The following is a 14164-nucleotide window of genomic DNA, read 5'->3' as shown; positions in this document are numbered from 1 at the left end:
AAAAGGTATTACTCCATTATTTTTCATGGCTGAGTACTAATCCTGTGTGTGTGTGTGTGTGTGTGTGTACCACATCTTCTTTATCCATTTATCTGTTGATGGACATTTACATTGCTTCCATATCTTGGCTATTGTAAATAGTGCTGCAATGAATATTGAGATGCATGTATCTTTTCAAACTAGAGTTTTTGTCCTTTCCAGGTATATATTCAGGAGTGGGATTGCTGGATCATATGGCAGTTCTGTTTGTAGTTGTTTAAGGAACCTCCATACTGTTCTTCATATTGAGTGTACCAATTTACTTTTCCACCAACAGTGTACAAGGGTTCTCTTTTCTATGCACCCTCTCTAGCATTTAGTCTTTGTAGGTTTTTTTTAATACTTTAATTTTGTTTTTATTTTATTTATTTTTTTCATTTATTTTTATTAGTTGGAGGCTAATTTACAATATTGTAGTTGTTTTTGTCATACATTGACATGATCAGCCATGGATTTACATGTATTCCCCATCCCGATCCCCACTCCCACCTCCCTCTCCACCCGATTCCTCTGGGTCTTCTGAGTGCACCAGGCCCGAGCACTTGTCTCATGCATCCAGCCTGGGCTGGTGATCTGTTTCACCCTAGATAATATACATGTTTTGATGCTGTTCTCTCGAAACATCCCACCCTCGCCTTCTCCCACTGAGTCCAAAAGTCTGTTCTGTACATCTGTGTCTCTTTTTCTGTTTTGCATATAGGGTTATCCTTACCATCTTTCTAAATTCCATATATGTGCATTAGTATACTGTATTGATCTTTATCTTCCTGGCTTACTTCACTCTGTATAATGGGCTCCAGTTTCATCCATCTCATTAGAACTGACTCAAATGAATTTTTTTAATGGCTGAGTAATATTCCATTGTGTATATGTACCACAGCTTCCTTATCCATTCGTCTGTTGATGGGCATCTAGGTTGCTTCCATGTCCTGGCTATTGTAAATAGTGCTGCAATGAACATTGGGATGCATGTATCTTTTCAAACTAGAGTTTTTGTCCTTTCCAGGTATATATTCAGGAGTGGGATTGCTGGATCATATGGCAGTTCTGTTTGTAGTTGTTTAAGGAACCTCCATACTGTTCTTCATATTGAGTGTACCAATTTACTTTTCCACCAACAGTGTACAAGGGTTCTCTTTTCTATGCACCCTCTCTAGCATTTAGTCTTTGTAGGTTTTTTGATGATGGCCATTCTTTCCAGTGTAAGATGATACTTCATTGGTGTTTTGATTTGCATTTGTCTGATAATTAAGAATGTTGAGCATCTTTTCATGTGCCCTTTGGCCATCTGTGTCTTTGGATAAATGTCTACTCAGGTGTTCTGACCATTTTTTTGATTGGATTGTCTTTTTATTTTTTTGCAGCTTCAGTTTTAATTAAAAGTGGTTGGTAATAAGAGCTTCCATGGAAGAAAGCTCCAGGCAGTGCTTGGAGGGTATGAATATAAAAATGAGGTGCTAAACCTAATATGTCAATACATTCTAAATTATTTCTTTCCCTTTTCCTCTTCTGACCATTTCTGCCTTCTTAATCTTTCTAACTTTCCCAAGGCATGGAGATGTCAGATATATAGCAATGGATATTAAAATGGATTCTTAACTCTCATTACCACAAAAATACAGCAACTGAATTTGCATGTTCCATGCCTTGAGCCTATAGCAGGAGCCCAGGCATTGGCACAGAAGCCCATCGTTTGTATCCCACGGGTCCGTGAGGGTAGATGGCTCCTTTTTTTTTTTTTTTTTCCATTTAGTTTTATTAGTTGGAGGCTAATTACTTTACAATATTGTAGTGTTTTTTGCCATACTTTGACATGAATCAGCCATGGATTTACATGTATTCCCCATCCCGATCCCCCCTTCCACCTCCCTCTCTACTCGACCCCTCTGAGTCTTCCCAGTGCACCAGCCCCGAGTACTTGTCTCATGCATCCAACCTGGGCTGGTGATCTGTTTCACCCTTGATAATATACATGTTTCGATGCTGTTCTCTTGAAACATCCCACCCTCACCTTCTCCCACTGAGTCCAAAAGTCTGTTCTGTACATCTGTGTCTCTTTTTCTGTTTTGCATATAGGGTTATCCTTACCATCTTTCTAAATTCCATATATGTGCATTAGTATACTGTATTGATCTTTATCTTCCTGGCTTACTTCACTCTGTATAATGGGCTCCAGTTTCATCCATCTCATTAGAACTGATTCAAATGAATTCTTTTTAATGGCTGAGTAATATTCCATTGTGTATATGTACCACAGCTTCCTTATCCATTCATCTGCGATGGCACTGGTGCTTCCAGCCCTGGACTATTATAAACAGTGCTTCAATGAACATTGGGTGCACGTGTCCTTTCAGATCTGGTTTCCTCAGTGTGTATCCCAAAAGTGTGATTGCTGGGTGCGATTGGCAGTTCTATTTCCAGTTTTTTTAAGAAATCTCCACACTGTTCTCCATAGCGGCTGTACTAGTTTGCATTCCCACCAACAGTGTAAGAGGGTTCCCTTTTCTCCACACCCTCTCCAGCATGTATTGCTTGTAGACTTTTGGATAGCAGCAATCCTGACTGGTGTGTAATGGTACCTCGTTGTGGTTTTGATTTGCATTTCTCTGCTAATGAGTGATGTTGAGCATCTTTTCATGTGTTTGTCAGTAGATGGCTCCTTTATTGAGTGGATGTGTGCCCATGTAGCTCATAAGCTGGGCCAATGCACGGGGCACACAGAGGGGCTGCCTATTTGTGCTCGTGATGCAAATGACATGATCCAGAGCCTGAGCTTTGGGATTCAGGGACCTGGGTTTGGATGTCAGCTCTTCTCTTGCTATGTAGCCTTGGCACTTACTATCTTTGGGTGTCTCTCTTCTCTGTTGAAAACCAGGTAGCACAAGATGGCACTCATGTCACAGGGCTTTTCCAGGGCACAGCCTTGGACGTCATGTTGTCTCCCACTGGGGCTCAGGGTCTGTCTTTGCTTCTACTTCTGCAGTTGGGAGGTTATTCCACCAACACTGCCCATGAAGATTTTTCTTGATTCCCAGGCTTTGTAAATTTCAGAATTCTCTAACAGTGTTCAAGGGACTATAATGTGATCTCTGTAAAATTCCCTCATGCTATTTGGAAGTTCTTAGTTGTGCATGTAGAAAATGAGATGATTGGTCCAGAACAGTGATTCTCCAACCTTTGTGCCCATGGGATATCTGAATGGCAAGTGGGGTGGTGTTCAGCCTCCCAAACAGATCAGAGGCAGGCTGCTCAGCTGAAGCGAAGCCTGCTCCCCATCCCCCTTCTTCCTAATCTGTTCCTGGCCCTCTCCTCATAGAGGTCCCCCAAACTGTGCCACAGAACACAGTTTGAAAACCAGTGACCTAGATCTCAGATTTCAGTGTGCATTCAGCTCCCTCAGGGATCTTGTCAAATGTGGTTTCTGATTCAGATGTTCTGAGGTGGATGTGAGATTCTGTGCTTCTGAACAGATCCCAGTTGATGCCTAAGTATCTGGTCCATGGATAGCATTTTGAAAAGCAAAGGTCTGATCGCAGACTGTCTTTGACGTTTCACATCCTTTGGTTCAGACTTCTTACTGTTACTCTGATTGTGTCATAAAATTGTTGAATGAATGTTTCTATTAAGGGCAACGTCCTCAACTATACAGATCTGGAAACTGACCTGGGATATGAAGAAGACAGAAAGTATTTGTTTCTCAACTGTGAGTGTCTGAAACATCTGTAAAATATTTTCTGAAGAATACAATTTTTGTTAAGAAGCTGTTGCACTTTGTTAAGAAGAGTTGCACTTTGGTTTGGTTGTAGTCTGGATCATACAGAAAGTGTTAGTCAATGAGCCGTGTCCAATTCTGTGCTACCCCATTGAGTGTAGGCTCTGCCAGGCTTCTCTGTCCATGGAATTTCCCAGGCAAGAATACTGGAGTGGGTAGCCATTCCTTTCTCCAGGGGAATCTTCCCAACCCAGGGATAGAACCTGGGTCTTTTGCATTGCAGGCAGGTTTTTACCATCTGTGCCTCAAGGTAAGCTAATGGACAATTTCTAAGGGAATTTCTGATGGGAACAAGTGACCTGCTTTCAGACTCTGGCTGAGGCCTGTCTCCACACTCTAGGTCTAAGTGAAGGTTCAGAATTGTGGACAGCTGTTGGTGTGTCTGGCATCCATGTGCTTTTTTGACAATCTTAATGACATGGCATCTAGAAAGATAACCTTCATGTAAGTGGCCTCCACTCTTTCTGTCCATTGCTGAGTTGAGTGCTCCAGGTTCAGTGTTGTAGAGTGTTCTGTCTTCTGCACTCTATTGGGACTCCTCTGGTGTGCGTGCAGAAGACCAGCGGTTTTGACAGACCATAGGGCTTTGCTTGTCAGTCTTTGTCGGTATCAATTCAGTAGCATCATGGCTAAGGTGGGGAACCCACTTTAGCAAGGGACAAAAGCCCAGTTGCTAGAGTAGCCAGTGTGTTGAAATGGCACGTATCCTTTGTGGAATATGGCAGGAGGACAGTGTGCTCTGTGACATTGCCCGAGCCCTTCATTAAGAAGGATGACCACTTTCCCATGGGGATGAAGGTGGCAAGTGCACCATCTGAGGAAGCGAGGTGAGATTGAACATGAGGGAGGCTGGATCCAAACACAGAGGTGTTCCTTCCATGAGGAGAACAGTCTGGTAGATGTCTGTTCCAAGGACTTGTCAATGGGCTTCTTTAGTATCAGGCACATGGGAAGCACAGATGGAGTATGCCCAACTGCCCCCTCCTCCAGACACTGACAATCTGGCGACTGGACCATCAATAGCTCTGTCAATGGCCACCAGTCACCTTTCTTCCTTCTGTGATCCCCTCTCTCTCTGGTGTGTGAGCACCTCCTTGGTGCCCAGCATTGGGACTACAAAGGTGGAGAAGATGGGGAACTTGTTGACAAGACCCAGACAGGCAGACAGCACAAGGGGCCTTAAGAAAGGCGCAGCTCCTAGAATCTGGAATCTCTGAGGAGGGATGATAGGGATGTTGGCGCAGAGGCCATGGAGCTCAGTGTGTCTGGGATACCGATCCAGAGTGCATTGCCTTCCCGTCACCTCCCCAGAGCGTTTGGGTCACCGCAGGTACATGTGGATGGCCTGTGCCTGAGCCTTCCTTGCACACCTTCGACAAAGCATGAGAGTCTCTTTTCCCAGCCACCCCTCTCCCACTCTATCCCCCTGGCATAAAATCAGCAGTTAGGAGTAGAGGAGTCTCAGATAGAATCCTTAAGAAGTGTCTGGAGGAATATCCTGCTCATCCAGTGCTTCCTGAGCTCTCTTAAACCCAGGGCCTTTGCTGACATGACACAGGCAAATTACTAATCGCTCTCTGGCCCCTGCCACCCAGGCCACCCTGGTAGCTTAAGCACAAATCCTAAAACACAGCTTTACCTGAGGCAACCCCTGACTCCCACAACTTGGTGTTCAAGTGCCTGCAGCTCTCTGGCCTTATCTTGCCCGTCTGTCAAAGGAGGTCAATGAAAACAGTTCTGGGCCCAGGCTCAGCTGTCGTTCTCCATGCTTCTTGGGGCTCTGACCCCCACCACGGGCCTTCCTCCCTTCCTCTCAGCAGCACTTGCCCCTGCTTCCTCGATGGTCACAACCACGCCTCCACTCCCACAGCCTGACTGTCTTGGTGTCCATCCCTCCACACTGCTGCTCACAGCAGATCCCTCTCTCCTCTCTTCCTGTGTCCTCCTGAAGCCTCTGAGGCTGACTTCAAAACTGTTCCTTCCTCCCAACAACTTCCAGAAGCCTCTCTATAGTACTCTTTTTTTTTTTTTAATTTTTTTATTAGTTGGAGGCTAATTACTTCACATTTCAGTGGGTTTATAGTACTCTTTTTGTGAAGGATACTTTGGGTGGTTTCTGTGTGTGTGTGTGTGTGCGTATGTTTGTGTGCAACCTTCCAGAACCCTCTCTATAGTACTCTTTTTGTGCAAGGTTACCTTGGGCAGTTTCTGGTGTGTATGTGTGTGTGTGTGTGTGTGTGTGTGTGTGTGCATGCAACCTTCCAGAATCTTCTCTATAGTACTCTTTTTGTGCAAGGTTACCTTGGGCGGTTTCTGTGTGTGTGTGTGTGTGTGTGTGTGCGCGTGCGCGCGTGCACTCGCACATTCTTGTGGAACCTTCCAGAACTCTCTCTATAGTACTCTTTTGGTGCAAGGTTACCTTGAATAGTTTCTGTTTGTGTGTGTGTGTGCGCGTGAGTGTGCATGCACTGTTATCCCAGCTAGACTGCAAGCCCTCTGAGGATAAAGGCCCCGCCCTGCTTACCTTGGTACTGTCCCCAGAGCTGCCTCTGCCAGAGGAGACACTTACTAGGTGCTAATTGCTAGCTTCGAATCACTTAGCACTCATCAACTCTGTTGTACGACTCTGGACTCAGCAGGTGATGAGATAGGCCCTACCCAGGTGTCAGTGTGTGCAAGGCAGGTAAGCAAGGCAAGTATGTCAGTAATCTCCTTGGACACAGGACCACTCACTGTAGAAACATCTGAAGTGCTAGGATGTCTCTCCCTGCGAGAAGAGGGAGGTGGGCTCTGAGTGGCACACTGCAGAGTGGGTGGGGTGTGGATGGTAGCGAGACAGGAGTCCACCCCCAAGGGGCCAGTCCTGACTCCTGCACTAGTGACCTGCTCCCTGTCTCCATAGAGGGTGAGGCATGGAACACGGGACCTAGAAGGTCCTTTCAAGCTCAGCACACATTGGATGCTATAACTGTACTATCCAGGAATTCAGTGTTGACAGACTCAGATGGTTGTCTTTGACAGCTATCTTTTTGGTTTCTGCATTACTTGATTCTGTGCTGGCCCAGCATGGTTCTTCTCTGGTGCTGATTCAAGAAGCCCGCCTCCCCTGAACTGCTTCCTCCTCCTACCACTCAGTGTCTACCCAATGTCATGCCAGGTTTCTCACCTCAGTGGAGGAAATACAGCTCTGTAGTTTGGGTCCTTGGGTGGTGTTCCAGCTAAGGCTGTCTTTCCATTCCTTAGGTCACATGCTAGTCACTCAATCCCAGGTACTTATCATTTTTTTTAATTTTTTGAGCCCTCAGTAAATGTAAATGTCTTTTTAATTTTTACTTCTTTCTTTTGGCCCTACTGTGAGGCATGTGGAATCTTAGTTTTCTGGCCAGGGATTGAACCCAGGTCCCCTGCAGTGGAAGTGGGGAGTCTTAACCACTGGACCACCAGGGAAGTCCTACTCCCAGGTACTTCTGGTTATCTGGAATTCTTCCTGATTGCCTTATCCTTGCTTCTGGTTAAGTAACTTCCTCCCTTCTGCCTTGTTATCTGAGTCCCAAGCCTTTTCTCAGTGTTTGGTTTCCCTTCTGTAACTCTTCGGACCAGCCAGAGATGAACAGCAAAGTTAATGACGTTTAAGATTAATCTTCAGAGTCATTCACATTTCCAGGTCTGGCAGCGGCCCTACCATTATGGTATATGCCAGTCATCTGGTTTGTAAAATCAAGGAAAGGCGATTTAGCCACAGTTGGGCTCAGGGCATCTCTGTGTCCATTCTCCTGTCTCCATCCCTCTTGCTCTTGTATTAGGTGGCTATACAGTGATCATGGGCATATTGGGAATCTGGCTAAGGGGAGATTAAATCAGGAGAAAGTAGTGTGGATTTGGAGAAACATATTTTAGGGGCTCACAACGAATTCTGTACACATTCACGTTATTCCTAGCTGTCCTGCATTGAAATAACTTCCAGGAATACTCGAACTTACTGTGTCTGTGTGAAGTATCAAGACAAAAGGTGTGAGGCTGGAGGGAACATTGTGATGTGGTCACCCAGTGAAGAGGGTGATGCTTTGTCACCCAGCAGGTAAAGGTTCAGTGGGATGATGATGCTCGGGGCCAGCCAGTGCTTGAGGACATGGTACTCTTGACTGTGGTTGGGGGAGTGGACACGGGGGAGCCTTTGCAGAAGGCCATTTGCTGGCATGTGTCAGGACTTCAGGTGTATGCCCTGTGACCCAGGCCTCCTCCTGTATGGTTCTTCAGTGAGTGCGTGTGTGGTCACATCAAGTTCTCTTCCCTTCCATCAGGAGGGAAGAGTCAGTAACTTGTGGGACCCCAGACACTGGGAGGTGAAAACAGAGACATGAAGATGTGCAGATGTGGAGGAGTGTGCCTGAGGTGCTGGGAGTGGAGAAGTCATCCCCCTACTCCCTCCTTGACCCTGCAGAGAGATGTACAGACAGGGCTGACCCTCTGTCTTCATTTTGCCAGCAGTCACATCAGGATTGCACTGGGTGGCTCAACTACCAACCATGTTGGTTCAGGAGGCCGGCAGCCGAGGTCGAGGTGTCAGCTGACGTTGGCTCTCGTGAGGGCTGTGGAGAGAGTCTGTCCCATCTCTCCCCCCTCACTTCTGGGGCATTGCCGGCTATGGTGGTCGTGTCTGGGCTTGCAGATCTCTGCCTTCCTCTTTAACCCAGTTCTTCTGTGTGCTTGTCTGTCTCTAAATGTGTCCTTTGTATGGGGACAGCCATCCTGTTAGAAGAGGGTCCATCCTAATCAGCTCACTTGACCTCCATCAGCTCTGTGAAGACATTTCCTTTGTCTGTAAGGTCATGCCAAGGTACTTGGAATTGAGACCCCAGCAACTGGATTTGAGGGAATGCAATGTGACTCCTCACACCCTACAAAGGTTCTGAGGTAGGAACATACTGGAATGTTCCAAGGATGGAAGGATGGCCTTCATAGCTACCGGGAGTGAATCCAGGGGCGAGGAGAGCAGGCTGCCAGGGTAGGAGCCAGATCACGTGGGATCTTGTGGGCCTGTGAGAACTGTGGCTCTTCTGTGTTTGGGGAAGGAAAGGCCCAGGAGGCCCTAGGATGGGTTTGCCTGGGACCTTGTCCCAGTCCTCACATCGACGTGGAAATGGAGGCTCCCTGCGAGGTGCTGAGATCCTGCTGAGGTTCAGGCCGGCAGCTCTGCTCCTCTACTTCCATCCCACTCCAGTGAACAGGGATCCCCCTCCAGGTGCAAGGAAATAAGTGAGAATGGAGGTGTGTGTGGGTCAGGTCCCCTGCAGTCATGGGCTATCTCTTTATCTCTCAGCACCTCCTCAGCTGTGGAATGAGGTGACAGTAACCTAGTGGGTTATTTGAGGTTTGAATTCTGTGATTCCTGCATGGTGCCATCCCAGGCCCTGGCGAGGACATGGAGCACGCCTGTCCCAGAAGTTCATGCTCTCTGTTTTTTCTCTAGGCTCTAGGCAGGGGCCGGGACATCTGCTGACAGTGGAAGCAGTGGTGTGGGAAGGGTTGGGAGGAAGGTGACTCCCAAAGGTGTGGAAAAGACACCTGGCAGGGCCGTCTGAGGTCCAGGGTGGCCCCAGGGCCGAGGCAAGATTTTTTAGCACAGATCAGCCCTCAGCAGCCCTGGGGTAAGATGGGGGATCTGCAGAGCATGGGCAAGGATGGGGGCCAGGGAATTGAGGGGTGCACTGGGGGCTGGGAGTGGGGGAAGCCAAACCTAGGACTTTGCCTGTCTGTGCTGGGAGAGGACCAGAGCCCGGCCACTGGGCTGTAAAGCCAGAGGACCCATCCTCCCTCCTCTGTGCTCCCAGGGTTTCGAGTCCCTCTGTCTTGAAACTCACCTTGTGCTTCTCTTCCGCTGACCTGCCCTCCTTCCTGACCTCCCCACAGACTGCATGTGATGGCCGGGCCCTCTGGGTCACCACCCCCTGTCAGCAGACCACGTGGAGATGGATGGAAGGAGTCAGCCCTCTGTGAACCTCCCCTCTGTGTCAGCAGGCTTGGCAATTGCTCGGGCACGTGGGGCTGAGGTCTGGCCCAGGGCTGTGAGCTTCGAGGCCTCTGTGTCAGGCTCTTGGTCTTAGTGGTTCTGTGTTTCTGCAGCCATGTGAGGTCCTGGGAGCCCTGGGAGGTGAAGTTTGGCTGTCTGTCCTTCCAACAACCTTACACAGAATTCCTCTTAAATGCTGTCAAGACCCTGGAAACTCGGTGCCGGCCTGTGCTATGCAGACCAAGCAGTGTACCCTGGCCGTTCACATCAGGCACCTGCAGTGGGAGGACATGTCTTCCCGGGAGCTGCTGGAGCAGAGGCTGGGGATGAACCCCACCCAGATCCAGGCCTTGCTGTGGGATGGGGACCAGCTTGGCCACAGAGTGATCACAGGCAAGTGAGGATCGTGGGTCAGGTGCCCTGCCCTACACTGCCTGCAAGGCCCCCCGGCACTGCCCCTGGCACTGCCCTCGATCTCAGCTGGGTTGTGCTTGTTTGTTTTCTGTTGAACCAGTTGGTGGGGGTGGTGCGGGCTAGGGTTTCTTCAGAGGGGCAGCGAGGGTACCTGAGCTGGGAGATGGTGGCACGAGGTACCTGACCACCACTCTGGGCCTCAGTCCTGGTTGTGCTCTGAGGCAAGGATGGGCCCAGGTCTGCATGTGGCACTTGTCTGTGTGTGTGTGTATGTCCACGTGTGTGTGTGTGCCCGGCAGAGACCATGAGAGGCCGCACAGCACCCAGCCTGGGTTCCCCACCCCCACTGCCTGCAGCCGGGCCTGAACAAGTCCCCTGACTCCCCAGGGGTGAGGCCCCACAGCAAGACCTCTCTGCTGGTGATTCGCTTGGGGACCTGATGCCCACAGGCTCCCCACTGGGGCCCTCCTGCTCTGTCCCTGCAGCCTGCAGTGGGCAGACTGAGAGCTGCCTGTGGCCTGGTGGGTTCATGGAGCACCAGGCCTCTCCCTTTCATTTCACTCCCTCCCTCGATTGGCCTCGTCCCGAATTCCGTTTGCTGAGGTGAGCCCATCCGAAAGGCTCAGACAGAGGACCAGTTCACCTCAGGTCCCCTCTATGATATGGTCTTAGTCTCTAGTAAGCATGACTGTGAATCACCTTTTTCTCCTTCTGTGTCCTGTCTTTGCACACAGGTCTTGTGGACGTTGGGGACACTTTGCTGTGCCCAGAAAACCTAGGTCTCATCAAGGTGGAGGAGCTGGAGAATCAAGCCCTGCTACCCAACCTGCAACAGAATTACCTGACTGCGCTCGCTGGCCCCCACTGGCTGCTGCAGCCTGTCCTGGGGAGGGCCAGGAAGGACATCTTCCAGGTGGACATCCTCAAGCACCTGATTCCTTTTGGGTGGGAGGCCTGTCCAGGCTGGGCTGTCGAGGGGAAGGTGATGGAGAGACCAGCTCATGGTGACACTGTCCAGTCGCCACTGTGCCCTGTACGTGCTCATCTGGTTCAGTCTGATTCGGCCCCGCCCTGGGGTGTGCTGCCCACTTGGTGGGTGTTTGGGGTCCAGGACTCCTCTCATGAGGTGCTGCTTTCGACTCAGGGAGAGTCTTTGGGACTTTGACCTTTATGAAAAGATGGCATCGCCAGTCGTTTTGGCCCTGCTGGGTCTGGGTGCTTGAGAGAAATGTGTTGTTAGGAAAGCGGTTAGTGTTTTCCCCCTGTGTTCTGGTCCAAACTCCCTGTTTTGGAATAGTGTCCAGGGGGTGATGGGGGAAGGCTGGGGGCTGGGCTGAGTGTCGGCAGGCAGAGAGGCCCACAGGCCCAGAAACAGGCAGCAGTCTGTCCCTGCAGGTGACCCTTGTCCTGCTGTAAAGTATCCCTTGGCTCACAAAGCATGTATGTTGGACATGGTGCCTGGCTGCCTCATGTGCAAAGACAGGCTCCTAAATACAGCTGTGAGGGCAGAGCGACAAGGGCTAGTGTTCACCTCGTGGAAACTTTGTACTTGTCTTTGGGCTTGGGGTCATGTGTTTTCAAGACCTTTGGTGGGTGGGGTGACCCTGCATTCTGGTGAGCCTCTTGGGGAGACCCCTGAATCGGGAGCTGGAGATGCTCAGCTGCTGATTAGAAACTTGTGGCACCACTGGGGGACACTTGAGGAGCCTCTTCTGCTTCAGGGTGCATGACTCATGGGAGGTGACACCCCAAAGGTCAGGAACCCGGTTGGGCTGTCCACTGAGTGTCCTGAGTGGCAGCCGAAGTCGAGGTGTTAGCGGACATTGGCTCTCGTGAGGGCTGTGGAGAGAGTCTGTCCCATTTTTCCCCCTCCTCACTTCCGGGGCTTTGCTGGCCATGGTGGGCGTGTCTGGGCTTGGAGAGATCCTCCTTTCTCTTCATCATGAGTTCTCCCGTGTGCCTCCCTGTCTCTCAATTTGTCCTATGTATGGGGACAGCCATCGTGTTAGAGTAGGGTCCATCCTAATCAGCTCACTTGGTCTCCATCAGCTCTGTGAAGACCTCTCCTTTGTCTATAAGGTCACACCGAGGTACTTGGGATTGAGACTCCAGGACCTGACTCTGAAGGGACACGATGTGACTCCTCACACCCTACAAAAGTTCTGAGGTAGGAACACACTGGAATGTTCCAAGGATGGAAGGATGGCTTTCATGGCAACTGGGGGGAATCTAGAGGCAAGGAGAGCAGGCCACCAGGATAGGAGCCTGATCACATGGTGCCTCGTGGGCCTGTGAGAACTGTGGCTCTGCTATGTTCGGTGAAGGAAAGGCCTGGGAGGCTGTGGGCTGGGTTCATCTGGGACCTTGTCCCCATCCTCATAGCCACGTGGAAATGGAGCCTCCTTGTGAGGTGCTGAGACCCTGCTGAGGTTCAGGCCTATGGTTCTGTTCCTCCCTTCCCCTCTCCGGTAAACAGGGAACCCCCTCCAGGTACAAGGGAAAAAGTAAGGATGGAGGTGTGTGTTTGCAGGTCCCCTGCAGTCATGGGTTATCTCTCTATCCCCCAGCGCCTCCTCAGCAGTTGAACGAAGTGACAGTAACCTAGCGGGTTACTTGGTCCAGGGTGGCCCCAGGGCCAAGGCCAGACAGGTTAGCACGGATCTGCCCTCAACAGCCCTGGGCTAAGATGGGGGATCTGCAGAGCATGGTCAGGGATGGGGCTGGGAGCTGAAGGGTCTTTGTCAGCTGTGGCTCAGGACACGTGTATTGTGCACACACAAGCCCTCGTGATGTCTAAGGCCTGCCTTTCTCAGCCTTGCTCTCCTGCCCCTGCACTTGGCATCCTCACTCCAGTGTCTGCAGCTCAGAGACCCTCCAGCTGCTCCTCTCCCTCGCTGAGGCTGGGGAGACCTGGAGGCTTGGGGTTCTGCCCATGTTACCTTCCCTCCCATATCGGAGGAGGCTCCTGTAGGGGCCTTATCCAGTGGGCACTGGGGCCACTCAGTCAAAACCCTCCATCTCTCCTGCTCAGTGAGGAGCTGGTCAGCCTGGCAGGTGCAGTTGGGCAGGAAGCCCCATGGCAGCAACAGGGACAGGGCGCCGCCCTCAGGTGGGAGGCGCTGGGTTTGGACAGAGACACCGGCCCCCAGCAGAGTCAGGTCTCAGCAAACCCCAGAGCAGCCCCACAGTACTTCTGATTCACCTCATCCCCTTCCATCCGTGGGCCTGCTTTTTGTCACCTCAGAGGCATCGTGTAGCACTGAGAAGAGGAAGGCAGGAGAAGTTGGAAGGTAGGGCCATGGCCTGGGGTGGGCAGGAAGGGCGGGGACTCCAGAGGAATTGAGACCAGGGCTCTGAGCCCACCCCGGCCCTCACTAGCACGTGGTACTGGGAAGATGCCCAAGGCCCGTGGCCTCAGTTCTTCATCTGGGAGGCGAGCGGGTGTGAGGAACCCCGTGTGTTGGGCTGCAGGATGCGTGTGAGGGACGACACAGAGCTCAAGGCCTGGCGGCTGTTAGCCCTGTGATGGCGGGGCAGGAATTTCTCACACCGTTGCCCTCAGACACTCCTCCACTCTCCACTGGATGGAGCTGGCTGCTTTGTGGTCCAGAACAGGTCAGAGGATATGCACCTCAATAAGATGTTTCATAAATAAAACTTAAAAACTTTTCTAGTTAGACCATAGTAGACCATAGTGTTAGTCGCTCAGTCATGTCTGATTCTGAAACTCCATGGACTGGAGCTTGCCAGGCTCCTCTGTTGATGGAATTCTCTAGGCAAGAATACTGGAGTGGGTTGCCATGCCCTACTCCAGGGGGATCGTCCTGACCCAGGAATCGAAACAAGCTCTCCCACAATACAAGCAGTTTCTTCATCATTTGAGCTACCCGGCAACCCCATTTCCAGTTAGAGGAACTGTGAAATTTGGG

The 14164-nt window shown here is 50.5% G+C and overlaps 1 pseudogene; it reads left to right on the top strand.

The window, feature by feature from the left end:
- The first annotated feature begins 8760 nt into the window (after positions 1 to 8760).
- Positions 8761 to 13761, top strand: LOC122435677 (annotated as a pseudogene).
- Positions 13762 to 14164: the final 403 nt, after the last annotated feature.

This window comes from Cervus canadensis, chromosome X, assembly GCF_019320065.1.
Source record: "Cervus canadensis isolate Bull #8, Minnesota chromosome X, ASM1932006v1, whole genome shotgun sequence".
NCBI classification, from domain to species: Eukaryota; Metazoa; Chordata; class Mammalia; order Artiodactyla; family Cervidae; genus Cervus; species Cervus canadensis.
This window is presented reverse-complemented; position numbering and strand designations above follow the sequence as displayed.